The sequence below is a fragment of the Vigna unguiculata genome, chromosome 3 (genome assembly GCF_037176805.1).
Source record: "Vigna unguiculata cultivar grain cowpea cultivar isolate G323 ecotype 2 chromosome 3, ASM3717680v1, whole genome shotgun sequence".
Taxonomy (NCBI): domain Eukaryota; kingdom Viridiplantae; phylum Streptophyta; class Magnoliopsida; order Fabales; family Fabaceae; genus Vigna; species Vigna unguiculata.
In genome coordinates, this window is record NC_140794.1 from 45,339,182 (window position 1) to 45,352,570 (window position 13,389).

Consider the following 13,389-nt stretch of genomic DNA (forward strand, 5'->3'; position numbering starts at 1 on the left):
AAAAGAAGTAGATAATAAATGAGTGTAGATTTAGGTCGATTTATTGAAGTGAAAGATGATACAAAATAAGAAATGAATGAAAAAATGTATTTAATTTGAAAAAATAAAATAAAGAAAAGTGATCGTTTTTAGGAAATTACCTTTTAAATGTTACTTTTTTTTTTCTTACTTTTATTTGGTTACGAAGTACAGCAAATATATAGACTTTTTAATTGAATGGCTACATTTACTATTTTTATTAGTTGCTATGTTTAAGTAATATCATGTAATTAACTATTATTTACTTCAAATTGATAATGTTAACTTCTTAATTTGAACTACACAAAAATTTTAAAAAGTTAGCAAACAAATAATTAAAATAGTGTAATAATTAAGAGAAATACTAAAATAATCCTAGCATTTAAGTAATAAAAAACTTATGTATATTTTTTCTAACTAAATTCTATAACTATTTTTTAAATCTTTAATTGGTTCATTGATACTCTAATTATATAAATCGAAAATATTATTATATTAAATTACTTTATTAAAATTTAATTTATAAGTATTAATTATTTAAGTTTTGCTATAATTACATATTATTGAAATGCAATAAAATTTAATTTTAAAATATTTTTATTTTAATTTTCAATTAGAAAAATAACAACGTGAATAATTGAACAAAGAAACCCTCCACTTCATCTTTAACCAAACTTTCCTCTTACCCTTAGCAGCCCTATAACGGCGAGCGAGCGCGACGGTGAGAGGGTGCTACGGTAACAGCGAGCAAGCGCGACGGCAACCGCGAGTGACGACGATGGCGAGCACAGTGATGCGAGTGCGATAGAGGGTGATGCAGTGCGAGAGAGTGCGACTTAGACCACTGGAGCCTTAATCAGGTGAGTATTCTTCAAAAACGCCCTCCGTACGAACTCGTAAAATCGCTTGCAAACTGGCGAGTTCGAACGAGTTTACCGATTCTACGTCTGATTTTACCGATTCTACACGAAAAACGAGCTTATTTGCGATTTGACTTGGAAGTCATGAATGGACACGTAAATTCATCCGAGTTAACGAGTTAACGAGTTAACTCGCGAATTTGATAACATGGACACGACCTCCGGATGTCGGACTTTGGGGTCGCGTGGATCCAAGTGGAACACATACCAACATCATACACAAGCCCTTGTTGATATGTGTTTTTAATCCACGACTATAAATGCAAGGCAAAATAGGGAAGTTAGTGGTGAACTATTCTCCAAAGAGACTACATAGAGTTGCGGAAGAGAAGCTGATATCCCTATTAAGCTCATGCGAAACGTGCGAGCGGCTGCACAAGATTCAAGCTCAAATAGTCACCTATGGACTCCAGGGCAATGATTACGTCACCCCTAGTTTCATCACAGCGTGCATGCGTCTCGGTAGAATTGATGACGCACGAAGAGTGTTTGACACAACGGTGCAACCAAACGGCGCCACTTGGAATGCCATGTTTCGAGGCTTTGCTCGATTGGAGTGTCCCTTTGAAGTCGTTGTTTTGTTTGCACAAATGCACCGTGCCGGTGCTTCGCCGAATTGCTTCACTTTCCCAATGGTGGTGAAGTCGTGTGCTCAGACGAACGCAGTTAGAGAAGGAGAGCAGGTTCATTGTGTGGTGGCCAAACGCGGTTTTAAGTCGAACGCGTTTGTGGGAACCGCATTGATTCACATGTACTCCGCGAGAGGGGAGGTGTTCGTTGGGGATGCTAACAAGGTGTTTGGTGAAATGTGTGAAAAGAATGTCTTCGCTTGGACTGCGATCATCACTGCTCATGTCGCGTGTCGTGACATGGCTTCTGCCAGGCGTCTTTTTGACCTGGCGCCGTTGCGTGATGTGGTGTTGTGGAACGTTGTCGTTTCAGGGTACATCGAATTGGGGGACATGGTAGCTGCAAGAGCGCTGTTTGATAAAATGCCGAACCGCGATGTGATGTCGTGGAACACCGTCTTGAACGGTTATGCCTGTAACAGTGAGGTGGAATTGTTCGAGAAGCTGTTTGATGAAATGCCTGAGAGAAATGTTTATTCTTGGAACGGGTTAATTGGAGGGTACGTTCGGAATGGTCTCTTTAATGAAGCTTTAGAGTCTTTTAAACGGATGTTGATGTTACCAAAACAAGAAGGGGAAGGTGGTGATGTTGTGGTCGTCCCCAATGATTACACAATTGTGGCAGTGTTGTCTGCGTGTTCCAGATTGGGGGACCTTGAGATGGGTAAGTGGGTGCATGTTTATGCAGAGAGTATTGGGTATAAGGGCAACTTGTTTGTTGGAAATGCTTTGATAGACATGTATGCAAAATGTGGTGTTATAGAGAAAGCACTTGATGTGTTTAATTGGTTGGATGTGAAGGATATAATAACCTGGAACACCATAATTAATGGCCTTGCCATGCACGGTCATGCAGATTATGCTTTAAGTTTGTTTGAGCGGATGAAGAGTGCGGGAGAGAAGCCAGATGGTGTTACATTTGTTGGGATTTTGTCTGCTTGTACGCATATAGGGTTAGTGAGAGATGGGTTTCTGCATTTCCAATCAATGGTTGATAATTACTCAATTGTGCCTCAGATTGAACATTATGGATGCATGGTGGATTTGTTGGGAAGAGCTGGTCTTATAGATCAGGCTGTGGATTTCGTGAGGAAGATGCCAATGAAACCAGATGCGGTTATATGGGCGGCACTGCTTGGGGCTTGTAGGATGTACAAGAATGTGGAGATAGCAGAAGTGGCACTTGAGCATCTCATTGAACTTGAACCCAACAACCCTGCAAACTTTGTCATGCTTTCAAACATATACAAGGATCTTGGAAGATTGGAGGATGTTGCTCGGTTGAAGATTGCAATGAGAGATACCGGGTTCAAGAAATTACCGGGATGTAGTGTTATTAGGTGCAATGATAGTGTGGTGGAATTTTATTCCTTGGATGAGAGACATCTTGAGACAGAGAGTATATATTGGACATTGAAGGGATTGACAACTCTGTTAAGATTGAATGGATACGTTCCAAATCTTGTAGATGTTGCTCATGGAAACTGAACGAGGAGAGAGTCATCTTAAGGGTACTCAATTCCTCATGAATTGTGGTTCAACATTTGAAATATCCACTAACTTTTACAGACCAACACCTATTCTTCAAATTCTGGGTCTGTTTTGAATCTGTGAAGAGTTACGTGGTAAATTTCACATCTTTCATCCTGTTGCTGCTTATTGTCAAACTCAGTTATTGTCAAATTCTTGGTATTTATATGAGCAATTTGGCAATAGTCACTTTTGTATGTGGTGACAACCTCCATCTGGCTTTTTCTTGGATGACAGTGCATTTTTGTTCTCACTTGCAATTTGTTGCCTTCTAATGGAGATTGTTTACTAATGTTATACTGAGACGACCAAAATAGTTTATGTAATAGACAAACTTCACCTCACGAGCTAACTTTTGAGATTGAGTTACATCCTAGTATGTTGATCAGATCACTCATAGTGTTCTATTATAAGTGGGGAACAACCTTTTGACTTATACACACACATATATTTACGTATATTTTTTTTTGTCTAAAATTGGCTAGATATTTGATACAGATTCTTTTTTGTGTAAGTTTGTTCTGTGGTTTTTATACAATGAAAAAGGGTGATTGTAAAAGTGAGGGATTGATTTAGGAACGTTGAGAGAGGGGATTGCCTTACCCTTCGCTTGGTTGCTTCATTCATAATGGTAGGCGATGATTGCTGGAAAAGTGTAACTTATAACCTAAAATGGTTGAAGGAGACCAGTTTAGATAGAGTGGTAGTACTGGAAGTCTTAATTGCTGGCTAACTGTTTTTGCGTTTTAATTTCTTGAAGGTTTCTGGCAACAAGCTGTTAAGCAGTGTTAAATTAAATAAAAACTTGTTATTGAAGTGTTTAATAAATACACCTTACTAAGTGTTTTTAATTGCTCAAAACAACATGTATCGAAGTGTTTTTGTATTTTTTTACTTTTGGGACAGTAAATATATATATATATATATATATATATTTTGAATTAAAACTTTATAGTTGCATATTCTCAATCAATGTTATCTTCACAACTAGTTATAGTGTTAGTGTTTGAGTATCCTAATTTGTAAAATCAATTAAGTCTGTAGACAAATATGAATATGATTAATCAATTTTTGATATTACTAATGTGTTTTAACTTAGAAATTGCAATTAGAAGTAGCTACTTTTGGTGTCGCTGATGCCCTTGCTGGTATGAGAGCTCATCAGAGGATGGCTGAGTTTTTTATTCCACCACTTGAAAGCTTTGGATTTTGCTTGGGGCATCAAGCTTCTTCTAGCTAGCTTTGTTGCTTTCTGTTCTTTGTCTTTTTTATTTCCCTTTGTACCAAGAAAAAGAAGTAGTTAGTTTGAGGAGTGAAATAGCTAGTTTGTTCTAAACAAATTTATGCAAGTATTCATTTTGAAATGAAATAATTATTCATTTAGAGATTGAACCTTGCTCAAAGAAGACAAAGTGTCCTGAATGAACCGATTTATTTGTTATCCTTTGGCAAAGCTAGATCTGAAACATGTTTGCAAGTTTTAAGCTAGCATATCTCTCTATGGTGATGATTTCTAATTTATGCGTGTTTTATTGTTTGTAGTTCATCAATATTTACTACAGTATGCTTCTTGATGCAGTTTTTGGCTATGAACCACGTTCAGTTTTGCCAATTGGAGTTGTTGCATTAGAGGACAACATGGGTTTTATGCCTCTTCCCAAAATAAAAGTTCTTGCTAGTAGTGCGGTGAGATTTATGTAGACCCTTTTTTGTAAGAAGCTTATTGAGGATATAATTTAAAATTTTTCTTATCACACTTGACAAATAGGTTTCCTACACGCCATTTTTGAGACATATGGACTTGGATGGGTCTGACTCCAGTGACAAAGAAAAGGTTTACCTCTCTGTTGGATTCTGTCTGCAGTTGTATCATAATACCTGGTGGAGTTCAAGAAACATTTCTCATGGAGCATGGTTTTGAGGTACAATGTTTTTCTCTGTTCCTTTTTAGTATATTTTTTTATTTGTATCCTTTTTTGGTAACTGAGTGTTTATTCTTTTAGATATAATATTATAACTGATGTGAAATTGTAGTAATATGTTTGGTACAAGCATTTTCTCTTGCTATGCAAGCACTTGGGCTACATTGCCATTTGAATGGTGCTTGTTTGATAGTCTTAACTAGCACTTTAATTTCTTCCCCGTTTGATATTTCATGTCTAATTTTGATGGAAAGGTGGGAAAATTACATTCTCTTGATTCATTTTATATATGTTATAGATCTAATATTAGGATCAGTAACCTGAAAGTTTCAGCTATGGAAATATGACTTGCCAATAACTCTAAAGGTGTACTTGATTCTTGAGATTTGAGTAATGTAAAATAAGAGAGATTATATAATTGGTGATTATGCGTATTCTCCCTACGCTAAGGAACAAGGGTGATCAAGCTTGCATGTGAAGCACTAGACTTGTTGTTAAAAGAGATCGGCCTAATTATCTTAACCACAAAAGGATCTGAATTGATTACCAAGCTTTTATTTGGTTTAAGATGAATCTTGAATAAATCTTTAGGTTTTAAAGCTCAATTAATCAATTTCACAGCTCTGGGTTAATGGACTGTTTAAATCAATCAAGAAAGATTAAGGGAGAGTAGAAGGAATCAAGACACAATTTATACTGGTTCGATTCAAGGCGAATCTACATCCAGTCTTCTCCTAAGTGACACACTTAGGAGGATTCCACTAAACAGAAAGATCCAAGAATTACAAGCACACCTATGTAATTCTAACCCCCAAAACCCAAGAACTTGATTCATTAATCAAGAACTCCCCCTAGGAGCAATGCATCCACACAATTGCACCTAGGCCTACACTTCAAGCACTGAAACAACTGTAATCAGAAATACAGTAAACAAAATCAAGAAACGAATACACCTATGCTGTGCGGATTTGACAAGATGCTCCTTGATTCAAGCAAGACCCATCATAGTAGAATCAACTATCAATCTTCTTGGATCTGCACTTGAGTGATCTTCCAGAATGTTCAGAAACTCTGTGACTCTCAGAGGACTCTCTTTCAGATGGAAAACTGCGTGATCTATCCAATTCCAGAACCAGAACAGATTCTAAAAATAACTTTTATACAAAGATTTCTGTTGTCACTAATTGATTAGCAATTTACCTAATTGATTATCGTGAGTATATTTTCACTTCCTTTGTGCCATACTCACATCTAATCCATTAGTTAAAAAACTAATCATATACAAGATTACACAGCAGGCCTAAAATACATTTGATAAAGAGAAGCTATTTGCCTAATGCATATTCCAACTAGACCAAGCTATGTTTTATTCTAAACCAGTAGACATCATCAAAATCATTCTTCATTCATAGGTGAAGTAACTCCCCCTACCAACAATCCTCCCCATTTTTGATGATGTCCAAAACATGGACTGTGATAGGCCTGCCTGCAGCACATTAAGCAAACAACAACAGCAGTACAAGCACACAAAGCAAACAACAGCATAGGCATATAACATATATCATTTTCATTACATACTCCCCCTACCAATAAACCATCAATATATCAAATTCTCCCCCTTTTTGGACATTAGCAAAAAAATCAGACATATTTAGGATGCAATACAGGACAACAGGAAAATTGTATCTAAATAGCGCAACAATGTAAGAGATGCAGCAAGAGATAATGCATAACAACCAGAATGCATAACAATTTCGCATAATGGATTAGCGGGCTCCTTTTGAGAAATTAAGTAGCAACTATGTGATGCAGAACTTAACACAGACTAAGCTTCAGACAGAACACGATAATGGATTAAGGCCAAGGTTAGGCAAGCAGCTTCACAGTTTGAACACAGTAGGCATACAAAGTATGACAATACTAACAACGCAGCAGGTGAAATCAGTAGCACAGGTTAACATCAGAGTGCAGACAACCATAAATCAAATCAGCAATTAAGTATTGCAATATCAGTTTAAATCAGTAGTGCAGAAATTTATGGAAGTATAGAGCAAATAGAAACCAAGACCAATGTGATGGATAAACAAATCCAACAGCAAGAATATCATAGTGCATACAGGCAGTTAAGGATTACAGTACTAGCAGATGACTAATCTAATGAATTATGTAGTGTTCAGAAGCAAATTAGCCATAGTAGGAAAACGATAATCCATTAGAGAATTACCTAATGGATTAATTTATGCAGAAATATGAAAAAAATGCACATTTTACTTCCTTTTTAGTGAACAAACATGCAGTAAATTCAAAATATGAGGGTACTTCAACCAACAATTATACTTGATCACAATAGAAGAGGAACTTTTCACCTTGGCAACGCCTAAAATTTGACCTTTGTTATTAACACCTCTTGTAACATGACCAATAATTGGCTTTGTAAGATATCCTGCAGAAGTTCTTCACATCTCCTTTCATGTGTCTTGAGCATCCATTATATAAAAGCTACATTGTTTTCCTTGCATCAAGACACACCTAAAACAAAGATTAAAGAGAAGATGCAGGTACCTAATTGAACTTGGGTCCTTTCATGTTAGTGGTTTGAGGTGTTCCTTTAGGTACCCATTTGTACTCTCCTTTAGGAACCCCACAATTTTTAAAGTAGCAGGAATTAGAAAAATAGCCAGGTTCAGAACAGTAAGTGCAGATAATAGAGGATGGTTTACTGATGTTGAGGAAATTTCTACACGATAATCGATTAGAGTTGCCATTGTAACCAATTTTCTCTTTATTCAGCACACTCCTTTGAGATCCTAGTACAGCATCTAGGTTGGATCTTCCTAGGGTAAATTTTGAGAGAGTTTTCATCAAATACTCTATCTTTTCTAGCTGTCCTGGGCAGTGCTCACATCTGGACCTAGGATGTTTTTCAGATTTTTCTAATTTCTCCAAGCAAGTTATTAGATTCTCATTTTCCTCTTCTAACTGTTTTATCCTACTCTCAAGCCATTTAATCTCTCCTTTACGCTTGCTATTTGACTTTTGCAGTTTTGTAACTTCCTTATGCAGTTCATTAAATGCATCAAGCAGTTCGTAGTAATTATTTTCCTCATGTTCAGATGTGAAACTACTCACACTGCTTTGGATGATTCTGTTTTAGCCATCAAACACAAATTATTTTCCTCTTAAGTGCTGTCATCAGATTCACTGGATGTGCTGGAATCATTTTCTTCCCAGGCAATGTAGGCTTTCTTTTTCTTCAGGTGCTTCTCTGCCTCATTTTTCTCTTCCAGTTTCTGCTTCATCTTCAGCACAGGGCAATCTGCCTTGATGTGTCCTGTCTTGCCACACTCATAGCAGGTTTGAGTTCCAGATTTGGACTGCTTCTTGTTTCCTGCATGACTGTTATTAGTTTTATTCTTATTCTTCAGAAATTTTGAGAACTTTTTCACCATTAGTCTCAAGGCTTCACTGTCAGAGTTGTAATCATCATTAGAGTCATCTACAGTTTCTGCTTTCTTCAGTTTTGCTGCAGATTTTACAGCATTCTTCAAGGCTATTGTGTGCCTCTTTTCTCCATCCTCTTCTTCCTTGAGTCTTCCAAGCTCTAGTTCGTGTTCTCTTAGCTTCCCAAAGAGTGTAGCTATGTTCATGCTAGTGAGGTCTTTGGATTCTGAAATTGCAGTGACTTTGGGCTGCCATGTCCTGTTTAAGCTCTTCAAGATTTTGATATTCAGTTCTTCTTTGTCAAAGATCTTGCCAAGAGCTAAGAGGTGATTTACTATGTGTGTAAATCTCTTATGTACATCACATATGCTTTCTCCAGCCTTCATTCTGAACATTTCATACTCTTGAATGAGAGTATTCTTCCTTGCTCTTTTTACCTCATCCGTGCCCTCATGGGTGACCTCCAAAACATCCCACATCTCTTTGGCGGATTTACACACAGATACCCTGTAAAATTCATCCAAAGTTAGTGCAGAGGATATAATATTTTTTGGCTCTAACATCATAGTGTGCCCTTTTATTTTCATCCAAAGAACCGTTTTGCCTTCCACAACTTTAATGGGTTGAAAAGGTCCATTAACTACAGCATCCCAGACCCCTTTGTCCACTGATTCAAGAAAAATTTTCATTCTAATTTTCCAAAAAGGGTAGTTTTCACCAGCAAACAGAGGTGGCCTGTTGATGGATGCCCCTTCAGCAAAGGTTTGAGATGTATTAGACATATCAGGATCTTTCTAATCGATTAGCGTGCGATTAACCAGCTCTAGTGCCAGTTGTTAAAAACAAATCTGTCTAATTATCTTAACCACAAAGGGATCTGAATTGATTACCAAGCTTTTGTCTGGTTTAAGATGAATCTTGAATAAATCTTTAGGTTTTAAAGCTTAATTAATCAATTTCACAATTCTGGGTTATGGGTTAATGGACTGTTTAAATCAATCAAGAAAGATTAAGGGAGAGAAGGAATCAAGACACACAATTTATACTGGTTCGATTCAAGGTGAATCTACATCCAGTCTTCTCCTAAGTGACACACTTAGGAGGATTCCACTAAACAGAAAGGATCCAAGAATTACAAGCACACCTATGTAATTCTAACCCCAAAAACCCAAGAACTTGATTCATCAATCAAGAACTCCTACTAGGAGCAATGCATCCACACAATTGCACCTAGGCCTACACTTCAAGCACTGAAGCAACTGTAATCAGAAATACAGTAAACAAAATCAAGAAACGAATACACCTATGCTGTGCAGATTTGACAAGATGCTCCTTGATTCAAGCAAGACCCATCAGAGTAGAATCAACTATCAATCTTCTTGGATCTGCACTTGAGTGATCTTCCAGAATGTTCAGAAACTCTGTGACTTCAGAGGGCTCTCTTTCAGATGGAAAACTGCGTGATCTATCCAATTCCAGAACCAGAACAGATTCTAAAAACATCTTTTATACAAAGATTTTTGCTGTCACTAATTGATTAGCAATTTACCTAATTGATTATCGTGAGTATATTTTCACTTCCTTTGTGTCATACTCACAGCTAATCCATTAGTTAAAAAACTAATCATATACAAGATTACACAGCAGGCCTAAAATACATTTGATAAAGAGAAGCTATTTGCCTAATGCATATTCTAACTAGACCAAGCTATGTTTTATTCTAAACCAGTAGACATCATCAAAATCATTCTTCATTCATAGGTGAAGTAACTCCCCCTACCAACACTTGTAAGTTAGAAATACAATGACCAACAAAAAAATAGTTAGAATTATTGAGCAGCAATGCCATTAGGCTATTTTATAAATGTACAATAATGAGCCAAGATCTGCTGGGTGTTATCAGTAGCAGTGAAGTCATACCCGTTTGCACACTGTGATGGTTGTAATAAAGAATGTAAAGTAAAGAAATCTTTTGTTTAATATGCCTCATGAAACTGGTGCGATCATAGTCCTGTTTATTTGAAATCTGACATTGGCTGTGCAGTCATTTCAATTTCACTATAGCAATGGGCCCAATGATTACAATCTAAACACCTTGTCATTTTGTATGGTTGCTTTTGCAATTGAATCATTGTAAATCACAAAATTCCTAAAAAAATATGCAAAGAATATATTCAGTACATCATATATGTTTGATAATTTGGTGGCTATGTATTGCCTGATTGTTTTTTAAATAAAGGATGTTTCTACTATTTGTAAAGATAGTCCGAAAAGGGGTTCCAAATAAAATGGGTTTGCAATATGAAACTCCTTTATATAATTTGTATTCAAGCAAGTTAACAATATTAAGAATCATTTGCTTTCTAGATTGCCTTTCTTAAAGCAAGGAGAGGATTTTTCCGGATAGCAATGGAGTTTTGCAGGATGCATGCATTTTACAATCAGCTTTTAGAACTTTTTATGTAGAAGGACATCATTGTTTTTTGTACAGCAGTCATTTGACTGATCTACCAGTATGAAGCTTAAATTACATCGTAGAAGTTGGATATCTGTCAATATTGTTTTACACGGGTTATACTTTCTCTTTTCAGATCTCCGATACCCTTTAAACATCCACTGCATGTGGTGGTGGGTAGACCAATTGAACTCGAGAAAAATCCTGAGCCAACTCCTGAGGATATATTCTGGAATCCAGTAGCTTCTATCGTCTTCTTGTTATAAAAGTCTGCGTTTTGATCTTGTTAATAAGCGTTCATATGGTTTTAACTTTGAAAGGCATATCTTGCCTTGTCCTAAGGTTGCAATCCAAGATTTTCATGATATGGATAAACTATTTTTAAAAAGGTTCTGAACTTTTTGTCTCTGATATTGCTTTCACTTTGTTTTAGGTTGCCAAAGTACATAGCCAGTTTGTTGAAGCACTTCAAGGTCTATTTGAACGACACAAAGGTCGAGCTGGATTTCCAGACCTTGAGTTGAGAATTGTTTGATAATTACACTTGTCTCGTAGGGTAGCCTGTATTTGGGAGTTTTAAAGATGGAGTGGGGTGACAGGTTCATACTTAATGGAATGAGGTAAAATAATACTATTGATTTTTGAGGTTCATACACAAAGGTTCATACTTATCATCTGAAATCCTTCTACTTTGGCCCATCAAACCATCAAAAGACAAACAAGTAATTCATCAACAAATCGAATAAGAAGGGGCAAATCAAAAATTTCTATTGTGAACGTCAAAGTTCACATTGGCATTTCTATTTATGGCGCCACAATTAAAAATATACCCATATGAATTTTGCACAGTGAACCAAGAAAATCAAAGTGCAATTCGAGAATTTCACGTGGGACAACCCAAAATATACCCTTTTAGAACTTGCACTATGACTAAAAAGAAAATCAAAGTGCTATTCGTCAGTTCCGTTTAGTGATTATACCCAGCTCAAGTTATATATGGCTTTCAAAATTAGCGGCACACCAACAACTTGGATTTTAAGAATTAATAAAACAGTATATTGTATGCTGTCAAATTCATTTGAAGTCAAAGTAATTTTTTATACTAATAAACTCAATATATAGCTCAATTTTAACATATCAATTGCTCTCACAAACAATCCCCTATCCTTACTATGACGAATAAGTAATTTAAATTGTTCTCCATTAGTCTCAATGTGGATGCACACCCAAGTTACGCAACCAATAGTTGAATTGTAATATCCGACATCATTAGGACTCAAAAAATAGCCACAAACAGAAATAAGCTTTCATCTCGCAACAAAATTATAAGCAACAACTCATATATAACCATCTGAAATTTGCATTACGAAGTTGAAGGACTTTTACAATTGGAGGCGCAATTGTTACCCGCTATGAATACAAAGAGGTTCATGAAACATTTTAAAGGGACAATTTTCACAGGTGCATGAAAAGTTTAAAAAGAATAAAAACCATGACCTATACTTATTTCACATTTTCAAAACAAATAAATATGAACTCAGCTTATCATCTGAAATCCTTCTACTTTGGCCCATCAAACCATCAAAAGACAAACAAGTAATTCATCAACATATCGAATAAGAAGGGGCAAATCAAAAATTTCTATTATAAACGTTAAAGTTCACATTGCCATTTCTATTTATGGCGCCACAGTTAAAAATATACCCATATGAATTTTGCACAGTGAACCAAGAAAATCAAAGTGCAATTCGAGAATTCCACGTGGGACAACCCAAAATATACCCTTTTGGAACTTGCACTATGACAAAAAAAAAATCAAAGTGCTATTCGTTAGTTCCGTTCAGGGAGTATACCCAGCTCAACTTATATATGGCTTTCAAAATTAGTTGCACACCTACAACTTGGATTTTAAGAATGAATAAAACAGTATATTGTATGCTGTCAAATTCATATAAAGTCAAAGTAATTTTTTATACTAACAAACTCAATATATAGCTCAATTTTAACATATCAATTACTCTCACAAACGATCTCTTATCCTTATTATGAAAAAATAAGTAATTTAAATTGTGCTCCATTAGTCTCAATGTGGATGCACACCCAAGTTACGCAACCAATATTTAAATTGTAATATCCGACATCATTAGAACTCAAGAAATTGCCAAAAACAGAAAGAAGCTTTCATCTCGCAAAAGAATCATAAGTAACAACTCATATATAACCATCTGAAATTTGCATTAGGAATAAATGTAACCTTATAAGGCTTTTAAAATTGGACGCACAATATCAACCGAAGTTGAAGGAATTTTAAAATTGGAGGCACTATATCAACCCAATTTATAAGATTTCAAAATTGGAGGCGCAATTGTTACCCGCTATCAATACAAAGAGGTTCATGAAACATTTTAAAGGGACAATTTTCACAGGTGCATGAAAAGTTTAAAAGGAATAAACACCATGACCCATACTTATTT

The 13,389-nt window shown here is 35.9% G+C and overlaps 2 pseudogenes across 5 annotated transcripts; both read left to right on the forward strand.

The window, feature by feature from the left end:
* The first annotated feature begins 658 nt into the window (after positions 1-658).
* On the forward strand, positions 659-11,596 carry LOC114177735 (pentatricopeptide repeat-containing protein At2g20540 pseudogene; annotated as a pseudogene). 4 transcript variants are annotated; one of them, XR_014993910.1, is made up of 5 exons: positions 659-3,184; positions 4,677-4,783; positions 4,866-5,019; positions 11,052-11,257; positions 11,349-11,596. The product of XR_014993910.1 is annotated as a pentatricopeptide repeat-containing protein At2g20540 pseudogene, transcript variant X4 (transcript). The 4 variants fall into 4 exon arrangements; XR_014993907.1 differs by having other exon boundaries at positions 660-3,192; XR_014993908.1 differs by lacking the exon at positions 11,052-11,257 and having other exon boundaries at positions 660-3,192.
* Positions 3,097-11,596, forward strand: LOC146887901 (diacylglycerol O-acyltransferase 2D-like; annotated as a pseudogene). The gene is made up of 5 exons (XR_014993309.1): positions 3,097-3,184; positions 4,677-4,783; positions 4,866-5,019; positions 10,828-11,257; positions 11,349-11,596. The product of XR_014993309.1 is annotated as a diacylglycerol O-acyltransferase 2D-like (transcript).
* Positions 11,597-13,389: the final 1,793 nt, after the last annotated feature.